We start from the raw sequence: 21,438 nt of genomic DNA, 5'->3' as shown, positions 1-21,438 counted from the left end.
CTCCGTGCCTCATTGGGGGAATACAATTTAGACTGAGAATTGTGTGAGTGTCCCCTGGAATGTCAATTAACTCCACGTTGCCCTAGTGCCGCTGGTGGCCGGGCCGCGGTGGACGCTGCGGTCAGCCAGGCGCAAACGGGCCTCGGGAGAGAGCTGGGAGTCCCGGGAGGGTTGTGGGCACCCCGGAAGCCGGGCGGGGGAGCTGGGACGCCACACACCGGAGGCGCGGGGGAGACTCCCGCTCCGCGAAGAAAGCCGCCCGGAGGCGGCCACGCACGCAGGGGCTGGGGTGCGGGGTCCAGCCGGCCGGGGGCGCCGTCGGCGGGGCTTGCGCAGCCGCACTCGGCGCGCCGACTCCCGGCTCCTCCTCCCGGCTTCGTAGTAAGCATGGCGGCAGCAGCATTTGTAGTCCCTCGGGTGAAACAGAAAGCGGGAGCTGCGCGTAGAGGGAGCGAGGAGCGGGGCTGAGGCGACGCCGTCACAGCCGGGAAACCACCCCGATAGCCAGCGCGCCGGAGACCGCAGCTGCCTCGAGAGCTGGCTCGGCCCCCGAGGGAGGACGAGAACGATCAGGAACCCGAAGAGGCGCCAGAGCAGCCGCCCTCCTCTGCCTCAAAGCGGCGTGACTCGGAGGTGAGCGCGGGCCCTCCCTTCGGGAGAAGTGGGGACCCCGAGCCGGTCCCGCCCCGGAGCAGACACCGCGGAAACCGTTAGACCCGGTCTGCGGGGCTGGGGCGCGGAATGGGGCTCGGGCCCGTCGAGGGGCCCATCCCACCCCGTCCCGTGGGCGCGCCGAGGGCCGCGGGGTGCTGGGCCGGGGACCGGACCGTCCGCCTGTCCGGCACCTGCGGAGCCAGAGTCGGGCGGGGGGCGTTGCGGGGGCGGCGACGGCCGGGCCGTCAGCCCGAGGCGGCGGCGCGGGCGGCCTTTCGCCGCCTGGTGGACCTGAGGCGGGTAGCGCAGTTCTGTAGGGTCAGAGCTTGAGCGCAGAGAGCGTCGCCGAGCGGCTGCGGGGCTTTCGGCTTCGGCCGCCGGGCAGCCGGCGAACTTGAACGCTTTTCTGACGAGAGTTTCTCCCGCTCATCTTGGGGTTAAAACCTCGAAAACCCGCCCTGTGTGTTTGATCCTGTTTGACTGGTGCCAGTTACCTGGTCATTCTCTGCCGGGCCGTGGTAACCACCTGTTCGGTCGGGAGGGTGACTGGAGGCTGCGGTCCTCGCTCGGTTTAACAACCTGGATCTTTGAACTTTTGACGCTGTGCTGTGCAAGGACGTCATGCGTTAGGTAAAAGAAAATAATCAAATAATTCAGTCATAAAATCTCCAGCTGAATGGTGACTGTTTTAATGAATGCAGCCGTTAATTTTTTTTTCTTTTTAAATGAAACAGCATTAAAAACCTTTGGGGTGGGAGGGTAGGGGTGTGTAATGGTTGCCGGAGGTGTTAGAATCATGATTTTAGACATTTTTCTCTGTGAAATTTTATGCCAGTTTCTGTGGACACGTCTGTGTTTGTGTTCATTGTGGACTTTTAAAACTGAGCAGCGTCATTAATTTTGCTTCTTACTGACTGGTCTGTGCTTTCAGTTCTTGAAACTGTAGTTGGTGTATGTCTTCTAAATTTTAAGAATGAAATAGCCGAAGTTGAACTGCTGTCATGTCTTATCACTATGCCATTGCCAACATTAGCGTTAAACATATGCCACTGAGGAGTTGGAACCATATGTTAGGCAGAAACTAATTGAATTTTGTTACTCTGATCTCGAATTTGGATATTTAGTTTTTGTGTATATGTTAAATCTAATTCTTGCCATCGTGTAAGTTTTAAGTCATCTGAAAATTTCAACAAAATGAATCCCCTGCCTTTTGTTATTTTCTCTGTTGGATTGATTTTTCTCAAGTAGTGAGCTAGAATGCCCATAGAGACATGGTGAACTTCACAGAAAAGGATGATAACATGAATTTTAACATATCCTTTTTGATGTAAAACCTAAGATTTTTGCTTTCAGTTTTTTAGTTCTCTGATAAGTTTTGCCATCTCTAATAAACACCAATTACTAAGAAGAAAAAATGATGATAGGGAGAAAAATCTTGTGAAAATTTTTATTTAAAACTTTGTATTAATTGCATTAGCCCAGTATATTTTACTATATTTTCTTCTTTCCTTTTGTAGATCATCTTACAGTTTTCTTGTGTAGGTTAACCAAAATTATTTTTATCCCAGCCTGCTTGCCTTTAGCCACCTGTGTGCTTCTGAATTCAGTCCTCCTTTTCCCCATTGTCTGAATCCTTAAACCATTGAATGTTCAGGGAAAATTAATGTATAGATGACACTGATCTAAAGCAAACATAATGTAAGGGTAATTTTTGTCTCCCAATTTTAACAGTATGCATTAGAAGTAAACAGATTCTAGAATTATCTTTTATTGTCGTCATTGTTATCACTTTCCCCTGTACATGTAAGTAAGGAAGAGGTCACTTATTTTATCCTACTGTGCACTTACTTTTTAATTGTAACATTTCTACGTGTAATATTGAGCATGTCTTATTACTAATTAAAAAGTCTCCTCCTCCTTTGACCAGTCAAGCATAGGTCAGGACTCTCAAACCCATGGAAAAGGGGGGGGAGGAGGGAGGGGAGAGGTGGGTCTGGAGGAATGCATTAATAATCTCATTGTCTTTGAAGCTTTACTTTGGTAAAGGGTATTTAGTTTATAATTTGCCCCTTTTTCATTTACATTTATGGGTAATACTTAGGCCTGTTTTTAAACATTTTTTTTTCATATAATTGCCTATGCTTTAAAATTACAAGTTGATGAAATAACCTTTTTTAGTGTTCTGCTACATTTTCCCATGAAAATTAGTCTAAATGGTGTCTTTGAGAATGATACAGAAATATATACAATATTTTCCATTTTTTACCCAAATAATCAAAAGATAAATTTTTTCTCCCTAGTAATCTCTAGCAGACTTCAAATAAATTCACATTAATGTAAATTCAGAAGTTTAGAATACATATCTATTTCCATTGACCCTTGTAGTGCTTCAGTTTGTCACATTGCAAAAAATGTGTTCCCGATATATCAAGGTCAAGAGTTACCTATTAAAAGGAAATTAATGACCATTAGTGTGGAAAGGCAAATTTTGGAGGGTTTTTTGCCTGTATTGCTAGCTTTTATAATTTTCTTACTGTTTGGTTCTCATTTTATTTTGGAGATCTTGACTTAGTGGTTCTTTGTGTACTTCTTGATCCTTCCCCCTCTATTAACCCTATTACTCTAGTTTTGCTTATCTTTCATATATACTTTCTAAATTTGCAGTGTGGTTTATGGTCTTCCATCAAGTTCCTTTGTGGTTGTTTCCTTTAACATTTCCAACCACTTATCACCCCATTAATAATCCTAAGTGTTTTTCTTCCAGAATAAAGAGATGTACTTGGGAGATAACAAATATGCAGGATAAAAGGCCATTCTCAGAATACTGATACGAAAGCAGTATGTATGTGTCTTCTCTCAGGTAGGCTGCATACTAGCTGAGAATACTGGACAACACACAGGAAATGATTAACAAAAATATAAGACAGTATTATTCCATTGTTTGGCCTTAGATGTAATTTAAGAGAGGACACTAAGGGCTAACCTGATCCTGGAAGGCATGCCTAGGAAGTTTGACTTGAAGCTTAAAAAGGATTTGAATAGCAAAAGGATAGACATTCCAAAAAAGGTTGACAGCCAGAACTGGATGTTGTATCTAGTGAACCAATGATAGAGCATTCCACATCAGGATGAAGAAAGGGAGGAAGAAAAAAGTTCCTCAAGTAGTTTTTGGCTAAGTCTCAGAAATTGGTCAAAAGAAATAGGCAGGGGATGGACAATACAGTTTGAACATCATTGAAAACTCTTCATCTGCTTTGACATACTCATAATTTAAGTTTTATGTATAAGGAATTGCTTGTCATATGTTTATTATTACTTAGATCAGGGGTCAGGAGGTTTTTCTATAGAGTGCTAGAGTAAATATTTTAGACCTTGAAAGCTACTTGTCGAATATTCTTTTCATTTTTTTTGCAGTCTTTTAAAAATATAAAAGCCAGTCTTAGCTCAGTGACAAAACTAAAACAATCTGACTGTGATATGGATTTGGGCAGCAGGACTAGTTTGCTGAGTCTTGGTTGATTAAATTGGGTAGTTAATTGTCCAGGTAGCATATAATGTAAGGTGCCTTATATCATTTTTTGATAAGATGGGTTTGGTATGTTTTGTTATAACTGTCATTTACATTTTCAACCTCTTTGTTGTAGTGAAAAATAAAATATGCAGAAATAACTACTATTATAATTGCTATTTTGTGGCCAAACTTCTAGTAACAGACTATACTAAGGTTTCAGAACTAGGAAGTGAAAGAAAAAAAGCCTTGTGGGGCCCTCCCTGGTGGCACAACAAGTTAAGTGCAGAACTGTGAAGCAATCTGCAGCCACTGTATGAGTTCAATCCCCAGCCAGGGAGGTGACCCACATGGTGTGACAGACCTCTCCTGTCTCACCTGCTGCTCCTCTCAGAAGTGTGTTTCAGTAGATCTACCTGTTCTACTCTCCACTCTCTTTAATGAATCCTTTCATCCGCCACATCCCATACCGCTAGCCTGTACCTCATTTCTTGTATGCATAAATAAGTAAATCTTAAAAAAAAAAAAAAGAAAGAAAGAAAAGAAAAAAGCCTTTGAGCCAGGCCTTAGAGCAGTGTAAATAGCTATACCTTGGCTTGATTTAGAATTTGTATAAGGTTGAGGATATCAACTGTTGTTCTGGTTTTACATATTTTAAACTAAAGCTGGCATTAAAAACCTAAACCAGAGTATTGGTGGCCTATAAGTGACAACAGAGGAGCCAGGCAGTAGGGAAATTTATTTTTAATAGTAGTGTAGATGAATTAGTATGAAACCTTAAGTTGGACATTCCCCAGTAACTCCAGGAAGAATCACTTTATTATGTGTTATAGAATAGTTAATAATTAGTCATCTAGAAAAGGTTGCCTTATATAGCCTGAGAAGGAAGACCTAGATTAGGTCCATTAGGATTGTTAAAGATAAGTTATGGTAATTTTTAAGGATAATAATCAGTTATTTTGAAGATTCATTTATATGATGTATCTCTTTGAAGTTCCTAAATTTAGATATGTATTTGTGAGACAATTCTATTTTCTTTAGCACATTGTGTTTCATATACCATTACTAGATGAATAGTGATGCCTTAGGTTATAGCTTCATGAGTCATTTGGATAGGGTTACTCTATATTTTGTGTCATTAAGAGAGCAAGAATACAGCATTAAAAGCATTCTTTCATTAAAGAGGCATTGGTAATTTAAGTTCTGTATTTCCAGGGTGCTGGAGAAGAGTAAAGAATGCATATAATGAAGAACTGCCTAGGTAAAATCAGTGATGCTTCCTCTAAAAACATTAAAATACAAAAATTCACTAAAGCCCCCAAATTATACTGGGTTATTTGTACTAGCATTTGCCATTCTTTGTATATTCTATCTTGTTTTAAAGCACTAAAATCCTTTGAACTAAATTTCAGTTTTCATAAATACCCAGCCAATAAAATTTTGTTTTTTTAAATTTTGCCTCAAGGAGAAACTAATAATTCACTTTCCCACCCCCTTTTTGTCAGTTCTTGAAATAACTTCATCATTCCAGCTGTTTCTTTTTTTCTAGGTAGGCTATAAAGTACCTTGAATCTTAGCTCCAACATTATCCTTTCAGCCATATGATCAGGTTAGTTCTCAAATTACATTTCCAATCCTTAAAATGAAGAAAAATACCTGTTTTCCCCACAGAAATACTAGTATTACCCAGAGATCATGAAAACAAAGCCATATTAGTGCTTACATGAATACCACTTTGTTGAAGACAGTGTAGTCTTTTTTTTTTTTTTTTCAAATAAGGTCAGAAATCATGACGTCAAGTTTTCTCTTACAGCATTCTGTAAATATAGTATGCTTCCATTGAACATTTAGTTTACTCAAAATTTTAACTGCTTTCTTGGCAAAGAGAATACATATGAAAGCTTGCTTTCTATTATTAACCTTTCAGTGTAGTTATATCCAGTGCCTCTGTTCCTTATTGCAAAGGAATGCTGATCTTCTAAGTAACTTCAGCTATTCTTTCCAAAGTGGGGTAAAAATATGCAAAAGTATATTCCATATGGCCTGCTCCCCCTCCCCCCCAAATATAAGACTGTTTCCAAATCTAGACTTGTTGAATTTTCACTGGATTTTATTCCCTGTACTTGGTTATATTTTAAATCCTACACAGACCTGCCAGTTATGTGGAGGTATCTTATTTTACTTACTTCTCATTGATTTCCATATCACTCCTCCTCCTTCACTTCTTGAGTACTAGGTATTAAAAGTACAAAATATGTGTATATGAAATGAACCTTCAGGTAAGAGTGTAAGAATTACCTAAATTAAATAGATTAGATTGTGCTAAATCTCTCAGAAATGTATAAAAGTTTTTTCTCTTGTTTTCTTTTTCAGAATCCACATTTTTACTCAACAGTATAAATTTTAAAATTTAATTTCCTCACTGTCCAGTTCTCCAAAAAGGAGTTAATTTTTTTATACAGATGCATAGATAATTCCTCAATAAATCTACAGATGTAATTTTTTTAAGATTTATTTATTTATCCATACAGTAACTGGGAGTAGTCATAGTTGGAGGGGGACAAGGGAGGTGTAGTGAGAGCTTTCACCAGAGACTGAATAGGGAGTAGAACAGGCAGATGGACTGAAATATACTGTTGAGGGAAGCAGCAGGCGAGACTGAGGAAGTCTGCTGCACCATGTATGTCACCTCCCAGGCTGGTGCTGTGTTGTTTCTGATAGCTTCATAGTGCTGACTTTACCCCTGCACCACTAGCGGGGCCGCCAGACATGTAATTTGGAAGGGAAGGCTCTTCCTACTTTTCTAGGGATTCTAAACAAGACATTTGCATGCATTTTAACATAGCTTTAATATATTCTTAACTAACTGAATACTGCTTTCTTTTGTAGAAATTTTTTTTTAAAAATTTATTTATTTGTGCATACAAGCCAGAGGTGCAGGGGTGGTGAGAGGATTCACCAGAGACAGAGTGGAGAGCAGAACAGGCAGACTGACGAAGTACACTGCTGAGGGGAGCGGCAGGCCGGTCAGGAGAGGCCTGCCACGCCATGTGGATGGATCACTCTGGGGCAGGCTGGGTTTGAACTCATGGTGAAGTGGCTTTAGCTTCTTAGTGCTGTGTTTTAACCCGCTGTGCCACCAAGGAGGGCCTCTTTTGTAGAAATTTTTTATTGAGACCCAAACTAAAGGAGTAGTCATTTCTATTACTCAAAATCAGTTTCAGAATTGCGTACATAAGAAAAGTAATTGAGAATGTAATTTGTGATTTCATTTTGTTTACATTTTCTGGAGCTTTTTAGTTTGCTTAAGATAGCCATTCTGAATCATAGTTTTGTTCGTAAGACTTGATATATTTTCATTTGTAACATATGCCTTTCCCCTCAAATTTTGGTTATTAGTTTAAAGTACCTTTTTGTTTAATGTTAGGACTCATTTTTTATTTTTCAGATTAGTACATAAATCATTATTCCTTAAATGCTGTAGTATGCTAGCAATTTTATTGTTATCGGTAACTTGAACTTTAGCTACTAAATGTATGCGGTAGAGTAGCCTTTGAATAAATTGTAGGGGTAGTCACTTTCTATCTACCGCTCATATTGCTTGTAGTTAATATTTGAAAAACAGGAACTTACTAAGTCTTTGCTCAATTTCAGAAATTAAAGTCAAACCCCAATTTCTACTATAGCAATTATGTTTTCAGTATGTATTTCAGTATATGTTGAAACCTGTGACTATTTCACTTTTCCAACTTTGTAGTATGAAGAACATAATATCAAGATACAGATTTGCTGGTTGGCATCTTCCCTTAGTGGCTTTATGTAAACATGGGCATGTTACTTTTACCTCTGTGAGCCTTTACCTTTTTTTTTACTTTAGAAAAGAATGATAATATTATATACCTCTTAGAATTGACCCTTTTGACATGGCAAGTAAAATGCTTGCCATAGGTATTTATATCTAGAACTTTTTCAGACATGTCTAGCCATTGCCATCCCACATCCTTATTTTCACAATTTATTTATTCATCCATTAGTTGCTAAAAACTTTAAATAACGTAGATACTTAGAATATGAATGTTACAAAAATAATGTTATACTTCCTACTATCATAATTTACATACTGGGATGAGTGATTAAAACACATAAACACATTTAAAAATAACTAAAAGTAAAAATCTTCTACATTTGTGTGAGTCCTTTCCATCTTAATACTAAACTGCCTTGTTTCTGTAATATCCTAATTCTAAGACTTTGTACTATGGAACTGTAGCATATATTTCTTTACTTGTCTGAAATATTAGACTATAAACTTCTTGATTTTGAACAATCCAGATTGCTGGGATTGGCAAATTTTTTCCTACAAAGAAACAGTAAATAATTAAGAATTAGTAAATACTTTCATTTTTGCAGCCAAATCTATGCTGTTCTAACTGCTTAATGATGCTTTAGGAGCATAAGTATAACCGTAGGTAAATTAAAAACAATGGATATAACTGTGTTTGTTCCAGTCAAACTTTGTGTACAAAAAATAGGAAGGAGGTCACAGTTGGTCCAAAAATCTTAGTTTGCTGACCCCTATACTGTAGCATATCCTACACCTGGCAAATATATAAGGCACTCATTAAATAATAATTACATATCTAAAATACTTTGTGTTCTGAGTGCTATTACAAGCAATTTTACATGCTTCATTTTATTTAATACTTTAAAATCTCTTTTGAGGTACATGATATTATTGACATTTTTAAATTGAGGAAATTTAAACACAGATATGTTAAATATCTGGCCTAAGATTATGTAGCTAGCTAGTAAAAGATTTGTGATTTATATCCAGGCGTTCAGAGTCCACAGCCTGGGTTTTAGGTGATTAAATCATACTAGTTCTGATATATTGAGTCCCAGAAGTATAGTGTTGCTTCAGCATTAGAAAACATATATAATATCTTATATTAATGAATTAAAGAGGGAAACTATAAGATTATCTCTTTGGTACCTAAAAAAAATTTTTTTTTTTAGAATTCAGTTGTCTTTATAATTTTTTTTAAGATTTTGCATTTATGCATACAAAAAACTGGGGTACAGGCCAGAAGTGTGGAAGGTGAGAAGATTAGCCAGAGATAGCATGTAGAGTAGAACAGGCGGATTGACTGACATACATTGCTGAAGGGACAGGAGAAATCTGCTGCGTCACTTGAGTCACCACCCTGGCTGAGGATTGAACTTGTGCTCCAGTGATTTTGTTACAGGGCAATGAGAAAGGGGCACCCCTAGACCCCCAAACCTGCTTGCTCTAAATAGGTTCTGCTATCCACCACATCAAGACAAGATGTAAGAGCTTTAATGGAAAGGAACTTTAATACAATTAGTGTGCAATATAGAAACGGCAAAGAATATAATTTCTAAATCAAACACCCAAAGTTACCCATCCCCTTGTGGATACATCCACCCAAAAGGGACTGGCCCAGAGCAAGGCCTGAAAGCCCTCCACAAGCCTAAAGCAACTTTTGGCCAGGACCCATAGAAAAAGGTTAGAAATGGTTAAACAAGTTTGGGAGGAAAAGAGCAAAATCAAAATCAAGATAAACGCTGCCATGGTGAAACTCCCCCAGGGTCTCGCATTATCTGTTTCAACCTGTCTAGATCCAGGAGGAAGCAAGCACAGTTTCTTCACATATCTCTGATCCATGTGCCTCCCTCAGGTCACCTTCTGGCTCTCCATCCTGCTTCCTTCTTTCCTTCTTCCTCAGACTCCTCTCCAGATTTCATTCTCCTCTGCTCAGCTACACCCCCTTCTGGGTGGGGCAGGGAACCTGCAACCTCCCCTTTTCCTGGGACCACCCTGTTATAGTTTGCATGGTTTATCATGCTGTGCCTTAACCAAGCCTTGTGCCACCGGGGAAGCCCCTGTCCTTACTATCTTAAGTCAGTAAGAAATAACCTTATAAAGAGTGTCTCCCAGAAACATTAATTTCAATTATTATGCACTCAGTCTGTATTTATCAAACTCCTACTGTATGATAGACACTGTTTTTGACATAGAAGACCAAAGGGAAAAGTCTGCCCTCATGGACATGGAAGTCTAAAGGAAGATGATGAACATATAACACAGAGAACTACATTAAATATTAATGAAGTATTAGAAACATTTCCATTAAAAGAGGGGTCAATAGCATATTTAGCTAGAAATCTTAGCTAATGCATTGTGAAATAAGAAAAATAGTAGCTAAGCAGTGGAAGTGGAATAGAGTATATAACTTATTTTAATTGATACGTGATTGCCTGCTTGGAAATACAGGACCATCAACAGAAAATTATTTGAGTCAAAAAGAGATTTCATCAAATCAACTGGTTATAATATGGAGGATTTTTTTTTAATTTTCATACATAAAACATATATGTCATCTATATCAAACTATGAAGAACAATTAAAAAATAATTGAAGTGTAAAGTATAATACTTGATATTTTTTTAAATGAAACAACTGTAATGAAAGAAACTAAGATCTGAATGGATGGAGAAATATTATATTCCTGAATGTGACTATGTCATGAATAGCAGTTCTAACCAAATTAGTCAAAATAATCAATGTAATTTAAAAAAAAATTATTTACACATGTAAAAAACTGGGGTACAGGCCAGAGGTATGGGGGTGAGAGATTTTACCAAAGACAGAGTGGGGAGCAGAACTGAAACATGTACTGAAATACACTGCTGAGGGGAGCAGCAGATGGGTCAGAAGCGGTCTGCCACGCCATGTGGGTCACCTCCTGGCTGGGGATCCACTTGTGCTGCAGTAGCTGTGGATAGCTTCACAATGCTGTGCTTTTAACCTGTGCCCCACCAGTAAGAGCCCAGAAAAGTCAATGTAATCTTAATGAGAAGGTTTTTAAAATGAAATTGGGCAAACTGTTATCTCAAGTTTGAGAAAAGTGCATAAGAATGGCCAGTAAATTTCAAAAGGAAGCTTAATAGAGGTCAAATACACCTATCAGATAACAAAACATACTGTAAATTTGCAGTCATTAAAATGACAATTTGAAGTGGGGCTAGGCATATCAGAGGAACAAAATAAGGAATTCAGGGGGTACTCCATAGATTTTTTTTAAATAATATAATAGTTTATTTTTACATCATTTTGTGCCTTTGTCCATCTCAGTTGTAATGCCTGTGGGCTTTCCATCACCAGATCACCAGTGTGCCATAGTCCAGTGTACTTCCCCTCTCTCCCCCATTTTTTAAAAGATTTATTTATTTATGCATACAGAACTGGGGAACAGGCCAGAGGTGCAGGCCAGTGAGAGAATTCACCAGAGACAGAGTGGGGAGCAGAATAGGCTGACTGACAAAGTATACTGCTGAGGGGAGCAGCAGGCGGGCCTCACCATGTGGATCACCTCCGGGACAGGTGGGGATCAAACTCATACAGAAGTGGCTTTAGCTTCTTAGTGCTGTGCTTTAACCCGCTGCACCACCAGGGAGGGCCCACCTCCCCCCTATTTTTTATTCCATTCCCTATTTTACCCCCATAAAATGTCTCTGGTATATAGTTGTTGTTATTGTTGTTGCTGTTATTATTCCTCCCCTGGTCCTTTAAACTCTTGCTATGAGTGAAACCATCCAATATTTTTCTTTTTCCTTCTGGCTTATTTCACTAAGCATGTTTCCTTCAAGCTCCATGTTGCCACAAAAGGCATGTGTTTATCTTTTTTTGATTGCCGGGTAATATCCCATTGTGTATATGTACCACATCCTTTTTAATCTAGTCATCAGAAGAATATTTTTTCAATTTTTTTTAATTTATGCATACAGAAATGGGGTACAGGCCTGAGATGTAGGGGTGGCAAGAGGATTCACCAGAAATAGTAGGAAGCTGAACAGGCAGATGGACAAAGTACACTGTTGAGAGGAGCAGCAGGCAAGACCAGAGAGGTCTGCTGCACCATGTGGATCACCTCTGGGGCAGGGATTGAACTTGCACTGAAGTGGCCACTGATTGGTTTAGCTTAGCTTCGCTTTGAAGTACAGTGATTCAACCCACTGCACTGCCAGGGAGGGCACCAGAAGAATTTTTATATGATAAACAAGTAATGGAAGATAGTTTATGATAGTGTCACATAATTGTCTGTCCAGTTAAGGTAAAGGTAATTTAGTACCCATTTTGTGGAAACCTAAAAACCAAGTTTCAAATGGACTAAATATTTCTAAATTTAAAAAAAAAAAAGGTGACCAAAGTTTTTGAAGTAAATTTTGAAAAATAAAAAGGAGGCGCAGCGGGTTAAAACACTGCACTAAGAAGCTTAAGCCACTTCCACATGAATTCGATCCCCGCCTGCCCCAGAGGAGATCCACATGGTGTGGCAGACCTCTCCTGACCCGCCCGCTGCTCCCCTCGGCAGTATACTTCGTAGATCTGCCTGTTCTGCTCCCCACTCTGTCCCTGGTGAATCCTCTCACCCTCCGCAACTCTGGCCTGTACCCCAGTTCTGTATGAATAAATAAATAAATCTTTAAAATAAAAAAATAAAATAAAAATAAAGAGGACATTTGGGGGTGGGGAAGCAGAGGCCTTTTCAAGTGAGATATCAAACTTAGATATAAGCCCAGCAACAATAAAATACATGCATAAAAACACTGGCTGTACATTTCATGACATAAATGGTAAAAATGTTCTTGGAGACCTGATCCCTTCAGCAAGGGAACTAGAAGCAAAGTTAGATAACTGGGATTACCTCAAATTAAAAAGTTTTAACCCAAGTGCAAAACTTCCTACTGAATTGGAGAAAATATTCATACATCACACAACCAAAAAGGGGTTTATATCCAATAATTACAAAAAACTTGACAACCTGGACAATTAATTTACCAAAGAGGACATCCAGAAGCCCAATTGATACATGGAAAAATGCTTGTCATTTACTTTGAAAAAGGGATATGAAGGTCAAAACCACAGTAATGTATCTCATACGTATCAGATACATTAAAATACAGATACATTAAAATAATCCCAAGGAGTGCTGGAGAGAATTCAGAGGAAAAGGAACCCTGTTACACTTGTTAAACTGGTATAGTCTTTTTGGAAAATAATTCAGATTTATCTTAAAAAAGTAAAAAATGGAAATATAGAAATTATCCAGCATTTCTACTCTTGGCATCTGTCCAAAAACTGTGAGCCCCATCAACTCAAAAAAAAAAAAAAAAAAACTATAGAGACTGCACTGTTTATTGCAACACTATTTACAGTACCTAGGATATAGAAACAAAATGCCCATTGATAGGGGGCTGAATTAAGGAGATGTGGTGTATCCATGTATAATGGAATACTATTCAAACATAAGGAAAAATGAAGGTAGCAAAATGGAAGGAGTACAAGGAAACTAGTTATATTAAAGCAGGTCAGAATGACAAAGCCACATAATTGATTCTTATATAGTAGACAATTCAGCAAAACAAAAGAGGTATAAAAATGAGTGGACAGGGCCCTCCTTGGTGGCACAGCGGGTTAAAGCACAGCACTAAGAAGCTAAAGCCACTTCCGCATGAGTTCAATCCCCACCTGCCCCGGACGTGACCACATGGCGCGGCAGACCTCTCCTGGCCCGCCCCGCTGCTCCCCTCAGCAGTGTATTTCGTCGATCTGCCTGTTCTGCTCCCCGCTCTGTCTCTGGTGAATCCTGTCACCCTCCACATCTCTGGCCCCATAAAAATCTTTATAAAAAAAAAAAAAAGATAGAAAAGGCAAAGTTAAAAAACAAAAAATGAGCGGACCCTAAAAATTGAAGTGAGGCTTCTAAGTTTAAAAAAGGAAGCAGGAAGAAAGGGTCAAAGAGTAGTAGTATAAGGGATGGTAGTGGTAAAAGGATAAAATCAAGAAAGAGCGAAGATAATACATAATGGGGTAGAAGAAAAGTAAGATTATTAGGTGGTAGGGGAGAGGACGGACGGGAAAAAAAGAAATCAAAGGGATATCAGAAATAATGATGGAGGGAAAAAAGCGATTAGACTTGAAAACCATGAGCAGTTGAACACACTAAAAACCAAAAGAGCATTAATGATTAGATAAATAATGAAGTCTCCTTTTCCCAGATTGTAGGACTCCTATTTGTTTGGCATCCAGATGACTTTGTGGGACCCTGATTTAGAATCCCTTTTAATCTCTAGAAATATATTAATTTTTGTTTACAGAGACCATCTTTTATTAGTAAATAAGAACTGACTCAGTAGGTTTTTAGTAGCACTTACAGTACACAGAAGTAAAAGCCAGGAAATTGTGTGTCATTTACCAATTGACTTCCATTCATGAAACCTTGAGCATATGTTTAAAATTCAGCATATAGCCATTTGGATTCTACCTGTGATAAATTTATGTACCTTTTCATTGCCTGTTGAGTATGTTAAAACCCAAGAATAGTGAATTTGGTTTCCCCTGAAGATGGAGTGAAAGGGACAAAGTTTATTCTTTTGCCTAAAACAACTAAAAAGCTTAAAAAAAAAAGTGAAGCAGTAGCACTCAAAATGCTAGACTTAAGGTAATGAAAAAGAGAAAATAAGGTGAGCCCTATGTTTGGTCTTGATTACTACTTGGGAAAAGTTTTCAGGGCACAGCAAAGGAAGGAAGAACCAGAGAGACTCATAGCTGACTACCACAGTTGAAAAGAGATGGAACTGGCCGTCCAAGACTTGTTATGCAGGACAGAGTACTAGTGAGGAGAGAGCTGCACAGGAAGAAGGCCTCAGAATTCTGAAGTCTTCCCCCTTGAGTTTTAGGGAAGTACTGATAAATTCATGTATGTAAGAGAACTATCCAGGAATAAGCTGTACTTTCCTACTATCCAGGAGTAGCGAAAGAACCACCTAAACATTTTATATTGAGCCCTATTCAAACTCATGCAAGACCAGAAATATCACAAGCCAAATGGAAAGCCTTATAATCATAAGGCATTTGGTATTCTGGAGGATCCTGGCTTAGTCGAGGGCAAAAATTAACCCTAGATTAAATGTAGCTCTTTCTGCCTAACACAAAGAATATTAATCTGTTCTTATCTACAGCAAAACCCAAGAGGGTCACACTATTACCGAGCTAATACTTTTAATTCCTTACTCTTAGTTTAACTCCAAAACAATTTTTAGCTTATAGGAAATAGTAATTTCAATCATAGAGGAAACTATGAATAGGTTCATTGTATATTGACATGGCTGAAATATCCAGAGGTAGTCTCAAAGGCCATATTAAACTTGATTATTTTAAAGTACTTTCTTCTTAGGGAAACTTTTCCCTTTTTTTAATAAAAAATAATTTTATTTTTCTTTCCCCCTTTTTTTCTTTTTTCTTCCACTTTTTAAAAATAATATAATAGGGCCCTCCCTGGTGGCGCAGCGGGTTAAAGCATAGCACTGAGAAGCTAAAACCACTTCCGCATGAGTTGGATTCCCGCCTGCCCCGGAGGTGACCACATGGCGTGGCAAACCTCTCCTGACCCGCCCGCTGCTCCCCTCAGCAGTGTACTTCATTGATCTGCCTGTTCTGTTCCCCACTCTGTCTCTGGTGAAGCCTCTCGCCGCCCCTGAGCCTCTGGCCTGTACCCCAGTTCTGTATGCACAAATAAATAAATCTTTAAAAAATAATAATAATAATAATATAATAGCTTATTTTTACATCATTTTGTGCCTTTTGGGAAATTTTTCTTTTAATGGATTTCTAGTTGAAGACTGTAGTATACCTTACTGCCAACTTGACATCAAACCAGTATGAGATTATCAATTTTTTAAAAAGATTTATTTATGTATACAAGAGCTGGGGTACAGATAAATAATGAAGTCTCCTTTTCCCAGATTGGCATCCAGATGACTTTGTGGAACCAGGCCACCTTTGTTGGTACAGGCCAGAGATGCAGGGGGTAGAGAATTCACCAGAGACAGAGTAGGGAACAGAACAGGCAAATTGACTGAAAAACACTGCTTAGGGGAGCAGTGGGTGAGACTGGAGAGGACTTCTGTGTCTTGTGGGTCACCATCCCTAGGAGTGGATCAAACTTGTGCTGAAGCAGCTGCAGCAAGCTTCACAGTGCTGCACTTTAACCTATTGCGCCACCAGGGAGAGCCCAAGGAATGCATTTTTTTAAATGTTATAGGATCTAGATAGCAAGTGTATGTTTTTTAAGTGAGTCCTTATCTTTCAGAGATAAAAGCTGAAACACTTGCATATGAAATTATATGGAATACTTAAAATAGTAGAAGGCATGAAGAAGTGGGTAGAAGGCAGATGAAGCTAGGCTGGCTGTGAGTTGGAAATGGTTGAAAATGGGTGATGAGGACATGGGAATTCATTGTACCATCATTTACTGTGGGATATGTTTGAAATTTTCCACAAATAAAAAGACTGAAGAAAGCTATAGGTTAAATTGAACTTTCACCACATGAAAACATTACTTTTCATGTTTCTCTGGGAAAAAAATTTGCAAGTATTCCTGAGTTCTAAGTTGAGCTACTGTTTTTTTAAATATAATAACCTTAGTTTCAGTTTTAATCTTAGTGTTTCTTTTCTTTTCTTTCTTTCTTTCTTTCTTTCTTTCTTTTGTTTTTTTTTAAGTGACCAAAGAAATGAGAGAGTGGGCATTGAAGACAGAACAAAAGGAGTCAGAATTAATCTTAAGGTTTTTTTTTTTTTAAGATTTGTTCTTTTATGCATACAGAAATGGGGTACAGCCAGAGGTGCAGGGATGGCAAGAAGATTCACCAGAAACAGAGTGGGAGCAGAACAGGTAGATCAACAGGCAGATCTGCTGCTGAGGGGAGCAGCAGACAGGAAAGGTCTGCTGTGCCATGTGGGTCACCTTCCCTAGTACTGAAGCGGCCACGGCTTGGCTTAGCTTCTCAGTGCAGCACTCCAACCCTTTGCGCCACCAGAGAGGGCCCTAATCATAAGTTTTTTAAATGATTAACATTGCCCTTTTTTCTATTTGATAATAATAGTCTTGAAATCATTTATTAACACTGTCATTACCATCCTTTTCCCTCTCAATTTTTATATAAATGTAAATTTTCTTTATGAAAAGAAAAAGTGTAAGGTGAATCAAAGTAAAGCATTAATTTTATACACATACACACATGCTTGAGTCATTTTCCTGAAATACACTTAATGTAGGATAATTTTTGAAAGGTAAGTCTTAGGGGAAATCAAAGTAATATGTCCTCATTATTCTATGAAATGTGAAATACTTGTTTAAGATTTCTAATAAGAAATGATAGAGTGATTTTGCATGCGGAGTGATTCATCTCAGGAAATTGTGCTGCTGGTATCTTTTTAAAAAATCTAATGTTAAGTTTAGAAGATTAAACTATTCAAAAGTGAAATAAATAAGTAAAGGTCTGAGTTAGAAAATACATTTTAGAAGAGCAGTTTGTAACATGAATTAGTGATTTGGATAAAGTCAGAGTTCACGCAAAATTTATTGAAATTTCCCTTGTAGGAAATTTATATTGTTAGGTCAAGCAACCACTCTGTAGTTACTTAGAACTCTAACTGACCATTTCTAAATCAAAATTTTGATCAGTTGTCTATTTTAAACCAAAATATAGCCATATTCATACCACCCAGAAGAGAAGGAAATAAAGAACAAAAAATTAGTCTATCTTCCTGATAATTACTACTGTAGTTTTAATACTCTGGCCAAATGTTTCCAAGTGCTCTTAAATCCCATATTTAAAAGTAATACTGGAAGTCTGGAGTACATAATAGTCTTGTGATTTCAAATATGGAAATCACACTGGAGTCCTATAGATTTTAATTTTATGGATTGAGTTGTGTTTATGTTCCCATGTTTTGAGAAAAGTAGAACTTATGAATGATAAAATTGGATATTTTACTGAGAAAGTTTCTAAACAAAATGTTGAAGGAGCAATGATTCCTTTTGACTGGTAATGTAGTGAAATATGAGAGTAAAGAAATGAACAATTTGTTAAGTAAAAGGCAACTTGAATTTTAAATATTTGGAAAATTCTCAGCCTATCCATGTTGCACAATGTGAGAAAGCATGTTTAGACAACAGCAGAGTTCTGTTGACCAACTCAACTATTTGTGACCAACTCAACTATTTGATTAAGGATATAAGTGTGGGTGGGCCTAATCAGTAGCTTACCAGATCAGTAGGAGAGATGGAATCATAGCAACAGAAACACTGCTTGTTGCGACTACAGGAATCAGAAAATGAGATAGAATAACAAAAGGCTGAAACCATGTCTTATCCTTGAAATGTAGAAAAGCAGTACCCCATAGGTGACTTACGCCATCAGGACTGCTATTTCTGGCATAAGTTGAGAGTGCACAGGCTTAGAGGGCATCTTGATTTCAAAGGATAGGACCACCACCTTTCAGAGCCACATAGCCCTGGCTCCATCAAGCCAAAGGAATGCCATGGGGGCGATGTTACCACCCTGTTAGGACCAGAGGGCAGATCATGAAAACAATGCTTGTTCTTGATTGAGCCTTAAGATCTACCGGCATTTAGGTTACTAGGTTTTGGGTGTGCTAGGCACCTGTTACACCATTTTTCCTTCCAATTTCTCCTTTTTAAAATGAGAATATCTCATATGGCTGTTCCACTCTTGTGTTTTAGACACATGTGACTTACCTAGTATCACAGGTTTATAGCTAAACTAGAATTTTGCCTCAGGATGAATTGTACCTTAAATTTCACAAACCTGACTTTACATGAGGCTAGATTTTAGACTTATTTTGATACAAATTAAGTTGGGATGGAATGAATGTCCATTACATGCAAGAAGGACATGATGAGGGGAGCAGGTTGGAATTACAGACTGAAAGTTTATGTGTTAGAATTCTTATATTGAAGCCCCTAATCAGATGGTATTCAAAGGTAGGCTCTTTCGGAGATAACTAGGTTTAAGAGAGGTGATGATCAAGGTTCAACCCCATGATGGGAATCAGTACATTTTCATCCAAGAAGAGAGACTAGAGTCCCCTCCCCTTCTGACCATTGTGAGAATACAGAAAGAAGTCAGTCCTCTACAGGCCAGAGAGAAAACTTTTACTGAGACCCAGTGAGAAAAGCACTCATATTTTAGACTTCCCAGTTTCCAAATCCAGGAGAGGTATCACTTGTATGAGCTATGATGATATGCTGGAGCCATCTTGTAAATATGTATAAAAGTTGATTGCTAAAAACAATTTTTAGGTCATTTTCAAACCATGCTAGCTTCAAATGTGCCTTCAGGGAATATTTATTCCTCAGAAATGAGCAAATGCAACAAATGTATCCCTTCCCCTCTTTGCATATGTCAAATCTTATAAAAAGAAATAAATGCTTTTCAGGTGTGTGTTCCTTGTCAATCCCACTTTCTATATTCTAGAGTGAAATTTGCCATGACTTAAAATACTCTCTAGTTTTGTTAGACTTTATGAAATATAGTAATACAGATAAAGACAGAAAGTTAAATTTGCCAAATATATATGGAAACAAGTACATTTTATGTACATTGTATGTAGCATTTATACTAAATATAACATTGCATATATTTGTATATATAAATGCTTATTTTTTATATATGTGCATTTTTATGAGATGTTTAAAAAGATAGGTGAGAATTAAGAAGTTAGTAGTAACCAAATTAGAAGAGACTGAAAGAAGCCAATAGCATTCTTTACACATGATTGAAAGAAATTTTTTGATTTCTAAATGAAGTATTCTGTGTATGTTTTATAGTTTCCAATTTGCCAGCTTAAGTAAAGTCAGCATTATACTTTGCACATAGTGTAATGAATATGACCATAAAAGAAAGCAATTCATAAATGAATTTTGATGTTACAGCTTTTAAAATAATAAAAGCTACTACCTTAAATAGAATGACAGTATTAAAATATAGTATGTGGCTTCAGATCTGATCTATAATAGCACTATTTCTGGAATTACCCGAAGCTCCTAAAAAAAAAAATGTATTTCTGAAGTTGTCAGTCTGTCTCTTAAAACCAAACTATCTTCAACATTACATTCTAAAATTTAAATAATAATGGTGGTTTGTAGTTTTAGCAAAACAGTATATAAAATACTGCAAATAGAATCTGGTAATAAAAGAAAAGTTGCTCAATGGTTGTTATTTTTTAAATTGCTAATTTTTAATAAGTGAGTTATAATCATAAGTCAGCATCCCTAGAATGTTTCTTCTTAAACTAAATTATGTCATGTAAGAGGGAAAATATGTTGACTCTAACACTTTCTATATTGTATGGCATGAAATTTGATGTGACTTAAAATATCTTCTAGTTTTGTTAGACTTTATGAAATATACTAGTACAGATGAATTTAGAAGTTAGATTTGCCAAATATATATGGACATAAGTACATTTTTATGCACATCATATATAGCATATAGTATATGACATTGCATATATTTACATATATATACATGTATATATCTGTACATGTATATATACATGGATTTTTATGAGCTGTTTAAATATAGTGTTCCATACTGTGGTCCTAAGCATAAAATCTTGAAGTAGTAATTTACATTGAATAGTAATTTACATTGAATATTTGCAAAAATCTTTTAGCAGTTTTATATAATGAAATTGTTTTAGGTAAATCATATATACATAATAATCTGCACAGGTTCAAGTTTATTTAAAATAATTAACTTGAATTTAATTTCTTATGGAAGTTAGACATCTTGGCACCACTGAATTGTAGAACTCTGCAAACATCCAAAAGTGTTTCTTATTTTGCCTTGTAGTATAGAGTTGATAAAGTTTATAATTGTGCTCAGTTGTGCTGTTCTTGACATGTAATTTGCAGATAATATATTGAGTGGATTTTATATATATGGTAGGCTAATGCTTATATTAAAACTTTTCATGTGATAAATACCCATAGTTGGACTTGTAAATGTACTTTTATCATTGAAATGACTTATAGTAAAGTAGGTGTTACTCAAAAAATAATAAAACCAGAGTGATAGAAATTCGTGTCACAGCTTAAAACTTAAAAGTGCTTATTCTAATTCTGAACAAATTGTTCTAGTATTTTGCAGTCTGAGCAGTCAGTGGAAAACAAAAATCACAGTTCATTGTAGACTGATAAGGTGATGAGGGTATTCAGTCTATAATACCTGGCTCACAGGGGGAAAAAATCGTGTTAGAGTTGCATTACTTAACTGTATTTTAGCTAGCTAGTACTGTTAGTTAAATACTGTACACAGGTAGAAGGGCTAGACAGACAGATGTGGAATTGAAATAAAAGTTGCTGATACATTTGCTTTAATGT

At 37.5% G+C, this 21,438-nt stretch overlaps 1 protein-coding gene across 1 annotated transcript in view; it reads left to right on the top strand.

Annotated features, from left to right (window-relative positions):
- The first annotated feature begins 387 nt into the window (after positions 1-387).
- FNDC3A (fibronectin type III domain containing 3A) overlaps positions 388-21,438 on the top strand; it is a 131,476-nt gene continuing 110,425 nt past the window's right edge. The window contains exon 1 of the mRNA XM_004680249.2: positions 388-633. The gene's annotated coding sequence lies outside the window, so the exon portion shown is untranslated. The remainder of the gene's footprint in view (positions 634-21,438) is intronic.

The sequence above is a fragment of the Condylura cristata genome, unplaced genomic scaffold (assembly GCF_000260355.1).
Source record: "Condylura cristata isolate star-nosed mole 26May11 unplaced genomic scaffold, ConCri1.0 scaffold00010, whole genome shotgun sequence".
Taxonomy (NCBI): domain Eukaryota; kingdom Metazoa; phylum Chordata; class Mammalia; order Eulipotyphla; family Talpidae; genus Condylura; species Condylura cristata.
This window is presented reverse-complemented; position numbering and strand designations above follow the sequence as displayed.